Here is an 18,366-nt window from a genome sequence, read left to right as displayed (position 1 = left end):
ACTAGGCGATCCTTGGTTTTGTTGGTTTAATGAGGTTGCAGTTTCTATAGCAAGTGAGATTTTTACGGGGTGAGGTTGCTAGCCTCATGCCCAACCCTCCTCCTTTTTCAGCCAGGCTTGGGACCATCCTTGGCGGAGTTGGGGGACATTAATTTAACCTTTCAACAAACACTTTTGGTAGCACTATGCATAACAGAGAGGCATCTTGAAGAAAAGGCTAGAACTGACCCTGAAGCCAAGAGAAGTCCTGTCTTTGACCCACACTGGCTGTGACCATTGGCAGAAGCTTTAAAGTTTTGCAGCCTTAGTTTTCTCATTTGTAAACTAGGAGCTGGGAAGGGGTATTGTGGATTCACTGACCTCAAAGATCTCTCCCAACACCATATGTATGATCCTAGAAACCCTTAGCTCTCTAGGCAACTTTTTTTTTAACCCTTAACTTCTGTGTATTGGCTCCTTGGTGGAAGAGTGGTAAGGGTGGGCAATGATTTGATCTAGGCAACTTTCTTAAGACTAACACTTTAGCTTTCCTAAGACTTCTCTCCAGAGAAGGCTGGCACCTATGTTGGTAGAGAGAATTTCCTATGAGAATGAAATCAAAGATTCAGTTGCCATCATCCTTCTGAGAGGGGTAAGAGGGAACATACACAAATGTACAAGAGGCATGTTCCTGGCCCTTCCTAAGTGGAAAAGGCAAACACAGGCAATTAAAATGTCTTGTTTTATGAAACCCCCAAATTTATTTTGATCCCATGGGAACTTGCTTTCAAGGAACTCCCAGACTGACCCTAGTCCTAGACAGAAGCATAAACCTTCAAGTACCCAGTGATCTCACCCTCTATTCAAACCTCCCACGGTTTCTCATTTCTGAGAGAAAAAATTGAGGCCATTTCCCCAGACCTTTCTTCTCCCTTCTTCTTCCTCATTTCTCTTTATTCTTCTTCTTCTGTAGATCTTCAGCCTTAACAGTTGAGTTATGTCCACCCTTTCCACCCTCTTCTTCGTCTCCTGCCCACTTCCCGGATCCCTCCCGGGCCCTGGGAAACCTAGATGTCTAGATGATGAAACTCCTAATATCTAGGGGCAGTAAACACCGAGGTGGTGGTCAAGTACAGGTTGGAAACGGTATATCAAGGACAGGAAGAGCTTGCAGAGAGATGTTTGCACCCTCTCACTCCAAGACCAGGATCCACCTAGCCTCAGCACAGGTCAAAGACCCAGAATCTCTCCTCAGGGTTCTCAACTGCCCCCTCCTGCCTCTCGCATGCCTCCCTAGGAACATTCTATCCAACTGACTTATTTGTCAATCAAAGGTGAACTTCAAGCTCCCAGAGATTCAATATAACAGTAACCACTCTCGATTATTTTTTCTTTGGGTTTTCTTGACACTGCTCTCTCCTGGTTGATGAAATTATTTGTTGAGCACTAATTCAGCTCCTATGGATTCATGTATCATCTCTATGCAGATGATTTATCCAGCTCTAACCTCTCTCCTGACCACATCTCCAACTGTATTGAGTATCTTGAACTAGATGTCTCAGAGGAGAAACTTTAACATTTCTATGTCCTAAATTGAACTTCTTTTTCATTTCCAACTCCGTCTTTCTATATATTTCCCTATTCCTGTTTTGGACTATTGCCATTCTCCCAGTCACTCAAGCTCATAGCTTAGGTGTCACCCTCCACTGTTCTGTCTTCCTCCTTCCTCAAACCTAATCTGTTGTCAAGTATTGCTGATTCTACCTTTATAGCATCTCTCATACGTACCACCTTTTCTCCCTCACCCTCTTGCACACCTTTTTTTATTTATTTGTCTTAAAAAAAAACCCTTACCTACCATCTTGGAGTAAATACAGTATATTGGCTCCAAGGCAGAAGAGGGTCAAGAGACTTGTCCAGGGTCACACAGCTGGGAAGTGTCTGAGGTCAGATTTGAACCTAGGACCTCCCGTGTCTAGGCCTGGTTCTCAATCCAGTGAGCTACCCAGCTGCCCCCTCTTGCACACCTTTAACACTTCATTCCTGGACTCCTGCAATAGCCTTCCACATAGTTTTCCCATTCCCACTGTTATATTGAATCTCTGGGAGCTTGAAGTTCATTCAATGATTGACAGATAAGTCAGTTGGATAGAATGTTTCCAGGGAGGCATGCGAGGGTCAGGAGGGGCAGTTGAGAACCCTGAGCAGCAGTTCTGGGTCTTTTACCTGTGCTGAGGCTAGAGATCGGTGGATCCTGGTCTTGGAGTGAGAGGGTGCAAACATCTCTCTGCAAACTCTTCCTGTCCTTGATATACCATTATCAACCTGTACTTGACTACTACCTTGGTGTCTACTGCCCCTAGATATTAGGAGTTTCATCATCTAGACATCTAGGTTTCCCAGGGCCCAGGAGGGATCCGGGAAGTGGGCAGGAGACGAAGAAGAGGGTGGAAAGGGTGGATATATCTCAACTGTTAAGGCTAAGATCTACAGAAGAAGAAGCTGAAGATTTCCCAGCAGTTTACCTACTCTGGTTTAGCTCTGGCCTGGCTGAAACAGAGGGAAGCTAACATTATTTCTTCATTTGCCAGCAGTTGGGAGTTTCATTAGTAACAAATTAAAGTAGGGCCTCCTAAACCTCAGTCCTTTACCCTTATCCTTCTTGTTTAATATATAAAGTTTAAAGTACCTTCCTAAATCAGTTTCAAAGATTGTTTTGGGAGGGGTCAGAATATCATCGTTATCCTAGCTGAAGAGCCCATATCAATATATCAATTAACCCCAGTTGGGTCCTGAAGGGATAAGCCTCTTTGACCTGAAGGATCCTGCCTGGGCAACTGTTATAAAGGAGAAGTGTCATCTTATTCCTCTCTGTACAATCATTTCTACCTCCTCAAATAGATACAAGTGACCTCCTTTAATTATAACACCACTCAGATGTCAGTCTAATCTAAAACACTTTTTTGACTAATCACCCCTTTTCCTGATAAGCACCATTCTTTCTCTATTATCTCCAAGAATCAAATACAACATTTTCTTTACTTTTTAAAATCCTTTCTAACCTGGCTCCTTCCTACCTTTCCACTAATCCTGGCCTCTGCTGCTTCTTTTTAATCAATACTGTGTATTGGTTTCAAGGCAGAAAAGTGCTAAGGGCTTAGTAATGAGGATTAAGTGACTTGCCCTGGGTCACAGATAGGAAGTGTCTGAGGCCACATTTGAACTCAGGACCTTCCATCTCTAAACTGGGTTCTTAATCCACTGAGCCACCCAGATGCCCCTTCCCTCCTTGCTTCTTAATGGACACCATTCCACCTCCAGGACCCTAAAGCATTTTCACCTGCTGTCCAAATTTGGACCTCCCTCATCTCTACTTCCTGGCTTCCATAAAGTCTCAGCTCAAACATCACCTCTGCAAGAACCCTTTCCAGATTCTAGGGAATGTCCAAGGTCATATTTGAACCTAGGATCTCCCATCTCTAAACCTGGATCTCAATCCACTGAGCCACTTAGCTGCTTCCAATGATTCCTTTTTGGTTCGCAGACTGTCTCCCTCTTCCTCAATTGTGTGTAAATTGAGGAAGAGGGAGACAGTCTGTTTTATGTCTTTCTTTATACCCCCAGACCCTTGAGAAGGGGATTTGAAAATGCTTATAGATTTGACCTGACTTGATTGGCTTAAAATGCCAAGTCCCGCCTGGCTCTCTCACCACCCCCACTGCCTTTCGTGGTCTCCTCCTCGGCCTCAGCTGAGCCTGGGAAGCTGTCCCCGGGCCGGTGCGGGGCCCTCCCTTTCCTAAATGGGGAGACTGGGGAAGCCGCAGGCTCTGGCGAGGAGTCCAGCCAGAAAGGCGCAGTCTGTCTGGGTGTGGCTCGGCAGCCTCCCCGTGGAGCTTCTGAGCCTTCGGGGCGATAAACGGGCCCAGCCCAGCCCGGTCCAGGCCCGCTCAGGGCGCCTACCCCTCCACGGCCGGCCCTCCCCTTCTTTCCGGTCCTTATCAGGAGCCGCAGCTTTTCCTCGGCCAGGCTACGGTCCCTCCACGCCCTCTGCCCCTCGCAGTGCAGGCTTTTTCCTCCTCCTCCTCCTCCCGCTCCTCCTCCTCCTCCCGCTCCTCCTTCTCCAGTTCTTACTACTTCTCCTCCTTCTCTTCCTACAGCGACTGGATAACGGTGAGTCCATCCAGAGGAGGCAGCTTGTGCTCGCGGGGCTCCCAGCTGGCCTGTGTGCTCTGGGAAGCCTGAGTCTCCCCTCCGTCCCCCGCCTCGGCGGTCTGAGGTGAGTGGGGGTGGGGGTGGGGCGGGGGCATCTTAGCCAAAGGGCCGGGAAAATAGGCCAGAGGTGCCGGGAAGGTGGGGGGTCGGGAGCTGCTACCCCTCAGCTCCCAAATCTCTCGGGCTGCCCTGCACGTGCTTATGTCAACATAAATCTAATTAAAACCGTCCTAGGATGAGCCGCCCAGCAGGCGTTAGACTTTGTAAGGACCAGAGACCGAGAGGAGGAGGGGGAGGACGAAGAGGAGGAGGGCTGGGGTTAGGGCTGCACTACTTGCAGCTTCCCACGGCTAGATTTCGGAAGTTTCTGTCCGGAAGTCTTCCGAAGGTGGGAGCAAGTCCGTGTTAATTGCACCCCTGGCCGGCCCGGATCACTTCCACAGTGACATTGGCAGATAGGGGGAAACTTTGTACCCTGGCGACTGCTTACTGACCTCCGATAACCCAGCGGTGAAATCACTCACATCACAGTTGGTGTATCTTGTCATGGATTATTTTATGGAGTTCTAAAATAAGAGAGCTGTTTTAGAGCTTTATTCTGGTCTTGTAATTTGGAAAATGGAGAAACTTCCTAGGGATGTTTTGTTTTTTGTTAACTTAGGCGTTTTTTTTTTTTTTTACTTGCCCTGAAGCCCAGCATACTAAATGAAAATTCAAAATCTTTTAGCTTCACTTAAGTTAATGTTTGTAATTTGTTTTCTCCACGCCTTTAGAAGATGAAGAAACTGTGCCTTGGGATGTTTTGGTTTTTGGTTAACTTAGATGATTTTTTTTTCACTTGTTCTCAAGCCCTAAGTACTAAATGGAAATTAAAAGTGTTTAGTTTCAGATGGGATAATGTTTTCCCAAATATATTGAAAAAAAATCAGTCGTTCCAAACAGGGTCATTTCACCACTTGTGTTTGAGTTTTAAACTGTGGCCATGGTCCAAAGTTTAAGCAAAGCTGAACAGTTTTGCTGGGGAGCTTAGGGGAGATAAGATGACCCCAAAGATAGTGGTGTTGGACATCAATGGAAAGAAAGGTTTTCCAAAATGTTGACAATTTAATTTCTTCAATTAACCTTCTCTTTAAAAAAATATTTTATTTATTTGCTTATTAACCTTCCATCTTGGAACCAATATTGGCTTAGTCAGTTGGGATTAAGTGACTTGCCTAGGGTCACACAGCTAGGAAGTGTCACATTTGAACTCAGAACCTCCCATCTCTATGCCTGGCTCTTTACCTACTGAGATACCTAATTGTCCCATAAATTAACCTTTGCATGAAAATCAGACCCCCTGGAATGCCTGCTCTTCTGTGCTTCTTAGAATCCTTGGTTTTCCTTCAGAGCTCAGCTCAGGTGCTAACTCCTATCACTGCTCCCTTTCTGTGTTACTTAGTTTCTCTCTGGAATTTAAAGCCCTGTGGGGGCACAGACTACTTCATTTTTCTTCCTATCTCTAGTATCTAGCAGAATACCTTACTTATGATACGGACTTCTTATTACTTGTTTATTGGTTTCCCATCCATAGCCGAGTTTAAGATGAGCATTTTAAAAATTATTCCAGTCAAGTAGAATGTGATTAAGAATATAAATATTGATCTATTTTTTAGAAATCATAAGTGAAATTATAACAAAAACATTACATGCAACCATATGTAATATATGAGTTTATATGTAAGGAGGACTGGGAAAATGAGAGCACTAAAAGGTAAATTGTATGGGGAGGGTGCCTATTTAACAAAGTATGGTTCTCATCACTTCATATATTGACTTTAATTAGAATCTTGGTAATGGCCAACTAATAGGGGTTGGGAATGTCTCTGTGGTTAGCAATTAAGAGGATTTATTCTATTCAGCATTTCATGTATTGGAGGAACAGTGATAGTTACATATTTGCCACAAGAATGGTGGAAATAAGACGTGACTACAGTACCGGATAGTCTAGGAGTTACTGGGTCTCTTGTTGGCCTTCTTTTTATGGTTCCTTTGCAGACCTTCCTGGCCTGTCTGTTCCTTAGTAGCACAGCTATAGGAAGGTGTAGACCATATTCCAAAGGGACTCTGAAAGACCTGAATTCCTATGCTGCTCTTATGATGCCTTATTCTGTATGCCATCTTTGTGCAGAAGATTAAAATTTCAAAGACTAGCTATTCTTTCCCTTGCTGCCACCTTCAATGAGAGAGAAAGTAAAATGAAGAAAGTATTTTTCTCATTTCAACACTATCTAGAATCACCTTTTAATTTTTTTCCCCAATTACTTGCAAAAACAATTATTTATCATTCATTTAAAAAAACTAAATTCCAAATTCTCTCCCTCCTTTCTTCCCTTGTTTCCTCACTTTTCCCATCCTTCCTCTCCCCCTGAGATGGTAAGCAATCATCTAAAACATTTTCCCATATTAATCATTTTGTGGAAGAGATGTCAAAGAAAAAAAGAAGAAAGTGAAATATAGTATGGTTTGGTCTGCCTTCAGAATCCATCAGTTCTTCACTGAAGGCAGATGGCATTTTTCCATCATGTCTTTGGGATTGTCTTGGATCACTTCGTTGCTCTGAGCAACCAGGTCATTCATGGTTGTTCATCCAGAAATAGTGCTGATGTGGTGTGCAGTTTCTTTTTGGTTCTACTTACTGTACTCGGCATCAGTTCATCTAAGTCTTTCCAGGTAAGCCCACCTTTTTAAAAAAAATTAATTAATTTAAAAATATTTTTCCATTGGTTATATGATTCCTGTTCTCTCCCTTCCCTCTCCACCCCCCCCCCCCCGCCCCAGAGCTGACAAGCAATTCCACTGGGTTGTAAATATGCTATCACTTGATACTTATTTCCACATTATTCATTTTTGTAATAGAATAACCTTTTAAAACCAAAAACCCAAATCATATACCCATGTGAAAAATCATATTTTTTCTTCTGTGTTTCTGCTCCCACAGTTCTTTCTCTGGATGTGGATAGTTTTCTTTCTCATAAGTCCCTCAGAATTGTCCTGGATCATTGCATTGCTGCTAGTACAGAAGTCCATTACATTCATTTGTGCCACAATGTATCAGTCTCTGTGTACAATGTTCTCTTGGTTCTGCTCCTTTCAATATGTGTCAATTCCTGGAGGTCGTTCCAGTTCACATGGAATTCCTCCAGTTCATCATTCCTTTTAGCACAATAGTATTCCATCACCAGCATATACCACAATTTGTTCAGCCATTCCCCAGTCAAGGGAGACCCCCTCATTTTCCAATTTTTGGCCACCACAAAAAGTATGGCTATAAAAATTTTTGTACAACCATTTTTTTATTATCTCTTTGGGATACAAACCTAGTAGTGGTATTGCTGGATCAAAGGGCCTGCATTCTGTTTAAAGCCCTTTATAAGCCCACCTTTTTAATGAGGGGGAGGAGAAAAATATAATCAGGATAAAAGTGGGGAGAAAAAAATCCATTTGGCTATAATCTGAATATGATGAGGAAGAGGATATACTTTCTTTAAACATTTTAACTTATCTTAAAATTGTTTACCTCAAAATAAGAAAAGATAAGATTTGTTAGGGAGGGAAAAGCAACTGGCCAAAGAGGTCTTAGACTAGTATGACAGGAAAATGACTACATTAAAAAGGAGGATTCTAATGGAGTCGATGCAAAACAAAGCCTACTATTTTGTAGTTTATTTTCTTCATGAGTTTTTTCTTGTATATTCAAGATGTGTATTCTTTTACAACATGATGAATATGGAAATATGTATGGCATGATAGCACATGTATAACCTATATCAAATTAATTGCTATCATGGAGAGGGAGGGAATATTTGAATTATAAATGTTCAGAAAGCAAATGTTAAAAATTATTTCTACATGTAATTGGGAAACAGTAAATATGATATTATAGTCTGTGTTTGTGTGTGTGTGTGTGTGTGTGCGTGCTTGTACTTGTACGTGTGTGTTTTGTTCTAAAGATTCATTCTCTCCTCGTCTTGTCCTTGAGATGTCTACATAATTGCCAAAGCTAGGTCATTTAAAGAATCATAGAACTGGAGAGTCAGAAGGGATTTTGTACAACTCATATATGAGCAAGAATGTTCTCTATCCTTATAGGTGGTCATCCATTTTTTGTTTGAAGGCTTTCAATGAAGGAAAACCTACCATTGACGAAAGTTGTCCATTTCCCCCTCATAGATAGCTTTAATTGTTATTATAGGTAGGTTGCAATAAGTGTGAATAATGAATCCCCTGGGGTGTATTGAATTGGCACTATTTGAAATTATAAATATATGAAATATGGCAATTGGTTACACTCAATAGAAATAATACAGTGTAAATTCAAATAATGTGACTACTTTAAGGGATGCATTGCTTGTACCAATTGGGACACATTTGTTAGTACTTATTTAGCTTAAATTTCAGTTTACTTTTTTGTAACTTTTACCCATTGTTTCTGATTCTTCCATCATGAACCAAGTAGTACAAGTCCTTGAATGTGATCATCCTGTCTTTCATGTTGTGGTGCAGGAGTAATAACCTAATTCTTTCCTCTACCCTGGCTAGGCCAATTTTTCCTGAAAAGGTATTGAAGACCATTCTCTATATTCTGGTTCTGGGCACTAAAGGTTCATGCTTCCTTTTTGACTGAATAACCTCAGCACTGGGTACAAATTCCTGGTAGTCTGTCTGGCATTTGGCTGGTAAAAAAGATGGCAACTCTGGGAAGGGAGCTTTGCCCATCAGATTCAACTCGAGGTTTCCTCAATGTCCTCTTTGTTGAATATCCTTCTCCAGCTTTGGCTAAATTTGTTAATTCCTGAATGATCTATAAGTCTCTTTCTATTCTAATAATGAACCTAAAATACTAAAGAAACTGGCTTCAGTGAGGCCCCTACGACATCTGTTTACAGAATTAGAACATATGAGCTTGTAAAGTACAGGATGGGAAGTGCCCCCCAAAAGGTGAGCTGTGGTGATTAGCCTTCTTGTTGCTGGTGGTTTTTGGTGATGTCAATAGAGAAGGACATTGTTAACTATGAGTTTTCCTGGGAAAGGTGTGCCCATAATAGCAATATCTTGTAGATAATTGTAGTAAACTGTCTTTTAGGCCTTGCAGCCTGATAATTTAAACTGCCTTTTAAGTTCTGTTAGGGGAATTTGTCAGAACTTGCTTTACCTTCAAAATAGCTGGAAGGAATTGAATTTTGGGGGATTGAGAAGAATAAAAATCATGATTTTTCTCTGACTAAAAAGAACAAATACAGAAGTTCTGCTATAACAGATTGAAGGCTTTTTTAGTCTCAATCTTGTTCAACTCTCCTTTGATTTTTTTTTTTCAGGATTTCCATTTTAGTGTTTAATTGGGGATTTGAATTTATTTTTCTATTTTTATTTTTAAATTGCATGTCCAGTTCATTGATGTGCTCTTTCCTTTATTGATTTATGCATTTAGAGATATAAAATTTCCCCTAAGCACTACTTTGCTGCGTCTTGCAAATTTTGGAATGTTATCACATTGTTGTCATTCTCTTTAATGAAATTACTGATTGTTTCCTTGATTTATTCTTTGATCCGTTCATTCTTTTTTTTTTTTTAAGCCTTATCTTCTATCTTAGAATCAAGGCAGAAACGAAGGCAGAAGAGCAGTAAGGGGTAGGCAATGGGGGTTAAGTGACTTGCTCAGGGTCACATAACTAGAACGTGTCTGAGGTCAAATTTGAACCTAGGACTTCCCTTCTCTAGGCTCGGCTCTAAATCCACTGAGCCACCCAGCTGCCTGCGATCCATTTATTCTTTAGGATTTGCTTTAAAAAAAAAAGTCCTTCCATCTAAGAGTCTATACCAAGTATTAGTTTATTTTGTTAAACATTCTTATTACATTCTATATTGGTTTCAAGTTAGAAGAGCAGTAAGGGATAGGCAGCTGGGATTAAGTGACTTGCCCAGGGTCACATAGCTAAGAAGTATCTGAAGTCAAATTTGAACCCAGAACCTCCTGTCTACAAGCCCGGCTCTCAATCCACTAAGCTACCTAGCTGTTCCATTAATTAGCTTTTTTTTTTTAAAGTTGTTACTCCCATTAATTAGTTTTTAATTGATGCTATCCCTTTGTTAAATGTAATTTTTATTTCGTTATGGTCTGAAAAGGACACATGCACTATTTCTGGTTTTCTGCATTTGGTCGAAAGGTTTTTATGCCTTAATACATGGTTAGTTTTTGTTAAAATGCCATGTACTGCATAGAAAAATGCATTTTTCCTTTGTATTCTCATTCAGTTTTCTCTAGCATTCTATCATATCTAAATTTTCTAAGATTTTAATATCTTCTTGGCCTCCTTATTTGTTTTATGATTAGATATATTTAGTTCAAAGAGGGGAAATTGAATTTGCTGACAATTTCCTCTTTTTTTTTTTTAAACTTTTATCTTCTGTCTTAGAATCAGTGATTTACTCATTGACTTACTCTTTCTTTAGGATTAGATTATTTAGTTTCTTAAAAAAAACCCAAAACCTTACCTTCAGTCTAAGAATCAATACTCTGTATTAGTTCCAAGGCAAAAAAGTGTTAAGTGCTAGGCAATGGGGGTTAAGTGACTTGTCCAGAGTCACACAGCTAGGAAGTATCTGAAATCAGATTTGAACCCAGGACTTCTTATCTCTAGGCCTGACTCTCAATCCAATGAGCCATTCAGCTGCCCCCAATTTCCTCTTATAATTAAGTCATTTAACTTTTCCTTTCAAAATTTAGATGCTATTCCATTTGGTGCATATACATATTGATTTGATGTTACTTCATTATGAGACCTTTTAGCAAGACTAGTTTCCTCTGCTTATCCCTTTTAATTAGGTCTGTTTTTGCTTTTGCTTTGTCTGACATCATAATTGCTAACCCTGCCTTTTTTACTTCAGTAGAAGCATAATAGATTCTATTCAAGTGCCTTATTTTAACTCTGTGTGTCTCTTTGTTTCAGGTGTTTCTTGCAAACAACATTCTTTTGGATTCTGGTTTCTAATCTATTCTACTCTCCACTTGTTTTATGGGTGAGTTCATTCCATTCACATTTACAGTTATGATTATTACCTGCATTTCCTTTCATCCTATTTTCTTCTGTTTAGCCTTTTCTCTCTCTCTCTCTCTCTCTCTCTCTTTCTCTCTCTCTCTCTCTATCCTGTCACTCCTCTAAAATCTATTTTACTTCAGACCATTGCTTTCTTTTACCTACTCTTTTATCATCCCCATTTCCCTTATCCCCTTCCTTTGCTACTTTACTATCAGATAAAATAGATTTCTATTACCAACTGAGTGGGTATATATATTTTTTTCCTTTTGTAACCAATTTAGATATGAAATTTTCCTCTCACACCTCTCCCCCTGCCTCACCATTTTCCCTTCTACTATAAAAACTTCCTCATGAACCTATTTTCCCTATTGTTCTCTCTTCCCAGATCGCCTAGGGCATCCCTCTTTTGTGTCTATTTGCTTGTTTTTTGTTTTTTGTTTTTGATATTATCTCAATTTAAAGACTCACTCCCATGCTGTCTTTCTAAGTATTATAACTGCCTTAATAAAGATAAAGTTCTTAGAAGGTATGTGTATCATCTTAGGCAGAAAGGTACAGAGTTTAACCTTATTGAATCCCTTTTGATTTCTCCTTCATGTTTACCTGCTTATGCTTCTCTTGAATGGATTTTGAAAACTGGAAATTTCTTTTTCACTTGCTTTGAGGTTGGAAAAAGAATGCTAGAAACCTTGGAAAATATATCCACTGAAGTTTTAAGTGGAAATGGACATCTTTTGACTTTTGACAATATGGGAAGCATATGAAATAGCTTCTTATACTTGTGATTCATTTTTAGCTGTCATCAAATTGACTTTACTACAACATGTTTCAGATGTAATTGCTCATTTGCCTTGTAATTTCAGTTTGAATTCATTAAGAAACAGTCATACAGTAAAAGATAATTTCCAAAGCCATTCAGTGTTTGATAGTAGTGACGCGGGGAGTCCTTTTGTAGAAAAATTTGAATCCTGGACCCAAGCTCGAATTATCATAAAGCCTTGTTTTGACATGATTGGTATACATCAGTAGTGATATGTGTGACATTCAAATGGCACCTACTAAGTGCTAAGTAAACAGTTAGAAGGTGCTTATTTTACATTTACATTACTTTACTATTTTACATTTGAAGAAATGAGGAAAGTTTAAGTGACTTGCCTATGGTCAGGATTTGAACTCATTCCTTCCTGACTCCAGATCCAGTACTCTGTCTCCTACACCACCTAACAGCCCCTCTCCTTAGCTGCATTACTGTGACTGTGATTTTTAGCTCTTTTTGCTGAAGTGGGAAATTTCGAGAGCTTTGTTGTTGCAATTCCTCAACTCTGCTGTCGCAAGGAAAAAGCAGAGGTAGACAAAAGGTTCATGAACATGCCTGTTGCGATAAAACTATATTTTAAAATGTAAAAAATTGTTTTTACCCAAGAGCCTGTAGGAAAACAGGTAGAGAGCAGGATTTGGAGATGAGGGTTATAGTTTGCCTTCTTTGACCCCCCCCCCCCCCCCGGCTTATGTCATTAGATATTAGTCAAATCATTTGGTAAACAATTAGATGATGAACCACTAATTAGAACTTGGGTGCAAGTAGCTAAACCCATACCTAGAAGTATAAGGAATCTACAAGAGAGCCCCTATCCTATAATCTGTTCTTGGGTCATAATTGAGATTAGCTCCTCTGTTCCCTCAAGAGCAGTGCTGCTTGACAAAGAGAGAAGACCTTTTCTTTGAGTACCATTATGAGATGTGTCTATTGGGAAGCTCTCGAAAATGGTGGCATAATTTTTTAATTCTCTAATACAGGAGTGTCAAACTCACAAAATTCCTGAGTGTGTGTAGATAAACCAGATGAAAATTAAAATGTAATTGAGGGATAGCTAAGTGACTCAGTGGAAAGAGAGCCAAGCCTGGAGATGGGAGGTTCAGTGTTTAAATCTGGCCTCAGACACTTCCTAGCTGTGTGTCCCTGGGTAAGTCATTTAACCCCCATTGCATAGCCCTGACTGCTCTTCTGCCTTGGAACCAATATAGATTCTAAGACAGAAATTAAAGATTTAAAAAAATGTAATAGGAATGTATAACAAAATAAATAAAATACAGTAAAGTGTAGATAATGTTAATTTGTTGTTTTCTAAGTCAATATGCAGCCAACAGGGGATCCCTTTCTACACTACTGGCCAATATGTTCATACATTTGATCAATTTGATTGTAAGCATTGAGAAATAAATGTAAGTTTAATTCGTGTTTCCACTTGACTTTTATGATATTGTATTATTATAATAGTAAATTAGTTTTGTTTTCTCTGCATTACACAGTGCAGCTCTAATTAATTCATACCTTCTCATCTTGTACCTTTTTTTGTACATATCTTCCTGTAAGTCCTCCATAGAGGATCTGTGTCTTAGAACTTTTCGTCTTCTATACTATTACAGCACTTGGCTTTTATCTCTGTTGTCTCTTGCTCTTAGCCCAGTGCCTAGTACACAGTAAGTGCTTAAATAATACTTTATCTACTTTATTATCATGTATATGTGTGTGTATATATCTGTCGATCTATCTATAAAGATAGAGACAAACACATCGTGCAAAGCATCATGTGTTTGTCTCTATCTTTAAAGATAAATACAGGAGTTCTTCATCTTGTTATTTATCTGGCACCTACTAAGTGCTAAGCACTTACAAGGTAAATATTTTTATTTCACATTATTGACCCCTTTTCCTTTCTTAGAGTTATTTTTTAACTGCACAAAAAAAATACATGGAATTCCTGAGGAAGCCATTTGTAATGAAATGCAGTTATCAAAATATTAAAATAGCAAAAACAAGTTCATAGACCCAAGGCTGAGAGCCCAACATTTTTTTTTAACTCTGTTTTTAATTCCCTGGGCCTCTTTCTCCATCACATCATAGCCATTTTCTCATCCAGCAACTTCTCTTCTCACCTTGATCATATCACTCTATTGCTGCTCCCTCTGATTGGTTGGTTCCTCTTAGAAGCATTTATTAAGCTCCTAGAAAGTACTGAGCCCCTAAGGATACCAGGAAAGGCAAAATGACAGTCTTGTTCCTGTTAATTTCTTCATTCCTCATTATCTTCCCTCATTAGAGGGCAGAGACCATCTCTTCTTTTGTTTTTGTATTTATATTCTCAGTGCTCAGCTCAGTGCCTAACACAAGTGCTTAGAAAATACATGTTAGGTAGCTCAGTGGATTGAGAGCCAGAACCAGAGATGGGAGGTCCTGGGTTCAGATCTGGCCTCAGACACTTCCCAGCTGCGTGACCCTGGGTAAGTCACTTAACCCCCATTGCCTAGTCCTTACCACTCTTCTGCCTTGGAACAAATATACAGCATTGATTCTAAGACTGAAAGTAAGGATTTAAAAACAAGAAAAGAAAAGAAAATACTTGCCAATTCATCCCTAAACTAGAAGTCAAGAGTGATAGATCTCCAAAACTCATTTTTTCAATTGATGATCATATGAAAAGGCTTAAATTTTACACTATAGGATCACTGGCTTAGACCTGGAGAGTCTCTTAGAAGCCACTTAGTCCAATCCTCCTTATACAGACTTAGAAGGGTTAAGTCACTTGTCCCAGGTCACATAGCAAATAAGGAGCAAAAATAGAGTTTGAACTCTGGTTCGTTGATTCTCAGTCTAGTGTCCATTCTTTTGTCCTATTGTGTGCATCATCACATGAAAGGTATTAGCTTAGGTCTCTTGACTCTGAAGTATATAGAAACCGAAAATTTGTGTTGACTATATAATCATTTGAAATAGAAATTGTGTTTTAATATTTTAATATCATTCTTATAGTTAAGATTAAAAAATATAATTTGCTGGGACAAATGTTGTTTTAAGCACTTCAGGCACATTTCTGTTACTATTCAACTTTGCATTCTTATCTCCCAGCGTGGCACCCTGCCAAGAGGCCATTAGTAGATACTTGCTGGATAAGTCAGGAGATAGTGAGGGCCAGAGTGCAGTGGATGTAGGTGTGGTGCAGTATGAACTGTATAAACTTGGTGACAGCTTGTAATGCTGGACAAAAGAAGCTGCATTCCACGTGTGGCATTGCATATACAGATACTCTGTATTGCCTTTTCAAGGAAGTTTTGTGCTTAGAGGAAGATGGCTCTGGTACTTTGACTTTGGGTGGTTTGACTATTCTGATCAGTTAAATTATGGTAGGAAATTCATTAGGCAAATGAAATTCATAAGAATAACATTTGCACTTAAACTTTTTTTTTTAGAAAGTTGAACTAGTTCTTCAGAATCTGCCCAACTATGTGATGGATTAGACCATCTTTTAGTCAACTCCTGTAGTTACTTTTGTAGGGAAACTATTGTTGTTATTCACTTGTTTCAGTTGTGTCTGACTTTTTGTGATCCCACTTAGGGTTTTCTTGGCAAAGATACTGAAGTGGTTTGCCATTTCTTTCTCCAGCTCATTTTACAGATGAGGAAACTAAGGCAAACAGGGGTAAGTGACTTGCCCAAGGTCATGCAGTTAGTGTTTGAGGACAGATTTGAACTAGAGATGAGTCTTCCTGACTTTAGGCCCTCATATAATTGCCCCCAGAGTAATAGGAAAATAGGGAAATAGGCTCTATTGTTGTCTTTATTGAACACTAATTATCATAAAACAATTCAAAGTTCTTTCTTTAAAATGGAGATTTTTAACTTTTTTAGTGTTGTGGACCCCACTTAGCAATCTGCTAAAACTGATTGGGATCCCATGGATCTTTTCATTCCATAGATCATTCTCCTTGACAGAGTAAATAGAACCGAAAGGAGAATCTCATCCATTCTAAACATCAGTCCTATCCCTTTTCTATCCTCTTTCCTTTAATATTGAAGGTTTTTTAAAGGCTAATCCTGACTATTAATATGATTCTTCTAAAATTATGTTCTATTTTCCTATGATTGGTTCTGGCTTCCTACATGTATTTTTTTTTTTAGCCCTTACCTTCTGCCTTAGAATCAATACTGTCTTTTGGTTTTAAGGCAGAAGAATGGTAAGGACTAGACAGTGGGGGTTAAGTGACTTGCCCAGAATCTCACAGCTGGGAAGTGTCTGAGGTCAGATTTGAACCCAGGACCTCCTGTCTCTATCCTCTCAATCCACTGAGCTACCCAGCTGCACCCCACCCCCCCATGTATTTTAAAGTTTTAATCCTGGACATCCTCCTTCTTGCTCACTAATTGCTTCGGAGTTTCATTTTCAGGAGCTTCTCAGGATTTTCCCCAAGATGTCTTGCCCTGCAGAATTTTTAGTCCATTGGGTACTGCATGTCCCTGTTTGAATTGTTTGAAATCTTCTGTAGTATGGGTATCTAACTTTTCTTAACCTTATTTATCACAAATTATATTATGGAATGGTTACTTCCTCTCTAATTACCTTCATTCCTTCTTCAGCAGCCTTTTAGTCAGAAGCAGATCTAGGAGAGTTAGCTTCTTTTTTGAAGAAAGAATTATCAAGGTAAGATAGTAATCTTTTCATTGCTCTGCTTTTATCAAAGAACGAAGGGCCAGGCCACTAGATGACTTGATCATTGGTATTAGATAATTGCCAGGCTTGTGGCATATTCCTTTCTTTCCCTTTACTTTTTTTTAACTTTTTAAAAAAAATTTCTCAATTACATGTAGAAATAACCTTTAGCAATTATTTTCTGACATTTTGTGATTCAGATTATCTGCCTTCTTTCTAGTCTGATACAGGTTATACCCATGCTGTCATACAATACATATTTCCATATTCCTCATGCCTTGAAAGAGGACACATATTGAATATATAAGGAAAAGCTCATGATGGAAATAAAGTGGAAGATGGTGTGCTTTGATCTGCAATCAGGCTCCACCTGTTCCTTCTTTGGCTGTGGATAGCATTTTTCATCATGAGTCTGTAAGATTTAAATTAGGTTTGACTAAATATAAGAGTAATAAAAATGAGATAGTGGTCGCTCTTTATAAAATATTAGCTCCTAAGTCAAAATGACTGTTGGCAACTTTTATTTACAACAAGGTAGAGATAGTGAAAGTAGGAAATATAGGAAAGAGCTAAAGCCTGGTCTAGCCTACCAGCCCTAAGTGCTGCTCTGGTGAAGTGGGCTCATCCCCAGCAGGAGCTTCCCCAAGTCCCGATCTCCATGTGGAAGTCCCAGTGGCATCTTCAACCAGAGTTCCACCAAACGCAGAATGACTCACTGATGAGGAAAAGCCAAGGAAGGAAAGAGAGTTCCTCCAGCCCAGCTCACTGACATAGAGTGAATCCCAGAATGCTCCAGCTGGCCTTTTTATTTTATTATTATTTTGTGAAAGTCTATTTATTTATTTATTTATTTTAGAAATTTTGCCATGGTTACATGATTCTTGTTCCTTCCTTCTCTGACCTCGCTCCAGTTCAAGCTGGCCTTTTTAAAGTAGTTTTCTCGAAGTCACTTCCTATCACTCTCCTATTTCACGGGAACCAATCACAGCATTTGCCTAGCACTGCTGATGAGGAGGGATGCTTGTGGCCTTTGGAAGTATGAGCTTAGTAAGCAATTTGTGATACTTAAGGGTTAGCTAGGTGCTAAAGCAATTTGTGATACTTTGCAAGAGTTTTCTTGATTTCTCTCTCTGTCTCTTTTAAGAGACGAGGGGGCAGAGAGATTTCTCTGTAAGAGCCTGTTAGCTGTCTGTGTGAAGATTCCGTTACTTAGGAGACAAGGATCATATTTAAGGAAAGGTTTCAGTTGGCAGGGAGGTCTCTTTCTCTCTGACTTCCTAGGGAACAGGAGTTCTGAGGAGTTCTGTGTCGGTCTCTCTGCGTCAAGAGGATCTGGCCACTGACTTCTGACAGTTTGGATTCAGATACGAGTTTAAGGAGACTGGAGGAGATAAAGGCTTATTTTATTAGAATAGATAGAGAGATAGGGAATATATTTCAGATAGGAATAGTGTAGTTGAGATAAGCCTGCTTTGCCAGGCAAGAAGACTCTGCCCAAGAAGGCAGTTAGATTTAGGGTTTCTTAGACATTTTAGAATAGAGTTTGGATTTTTGACATAGTATAAGATTTAAGAGCTATAATCTCAGTTTTCTTCCTCCTATTCCTATCC

The 18,366-nt window shown here is 39.5% G+C and overlaps 1 protein-coding gene across 1 annotated transcript in view; it reads left to right on the top strand.

Moving 5' to 3' along the window:
• The first annotated feature begins 4,119 nt into the window (after positions 1-4,119).
• The window catches only part of ABCG2 (ATP binding cassette subfamily G member 2 (Junior blood group)), a 105,961-nt gene continuing 91,714 nt past the window's right edge, over positions 4,120-18,366 (top strand). Inside the window, exon 1 of the mRNA XM_044681513.1 lies at positions 4,120-4,255. The gene's annotated coding sequence lies outside the window, so the exon portion shown is untranslated. The remainder of the gene's footprint in view (positions 4,256-18,366) is intronic.

This window comes from Gracilinanus agilis, chromosome 6 (genome assembly GCF_016433145.1).
Source record: "Gracilinanus agilis isolate LMUSP501 chromosome 6, AgileGrace, whole genome shotgun sequence".
Classification (NCBI taxonomy): domain Eukaryota; kingdom Metazoa; phylum Chordata; class Mammalia; order Didelphimorphia; family Didelphidae; genus Gracilinanus; species Gracilinanus agilis.
This window is presented reverse-complemented; position numbering and strand designations above follow the sequence as displayed.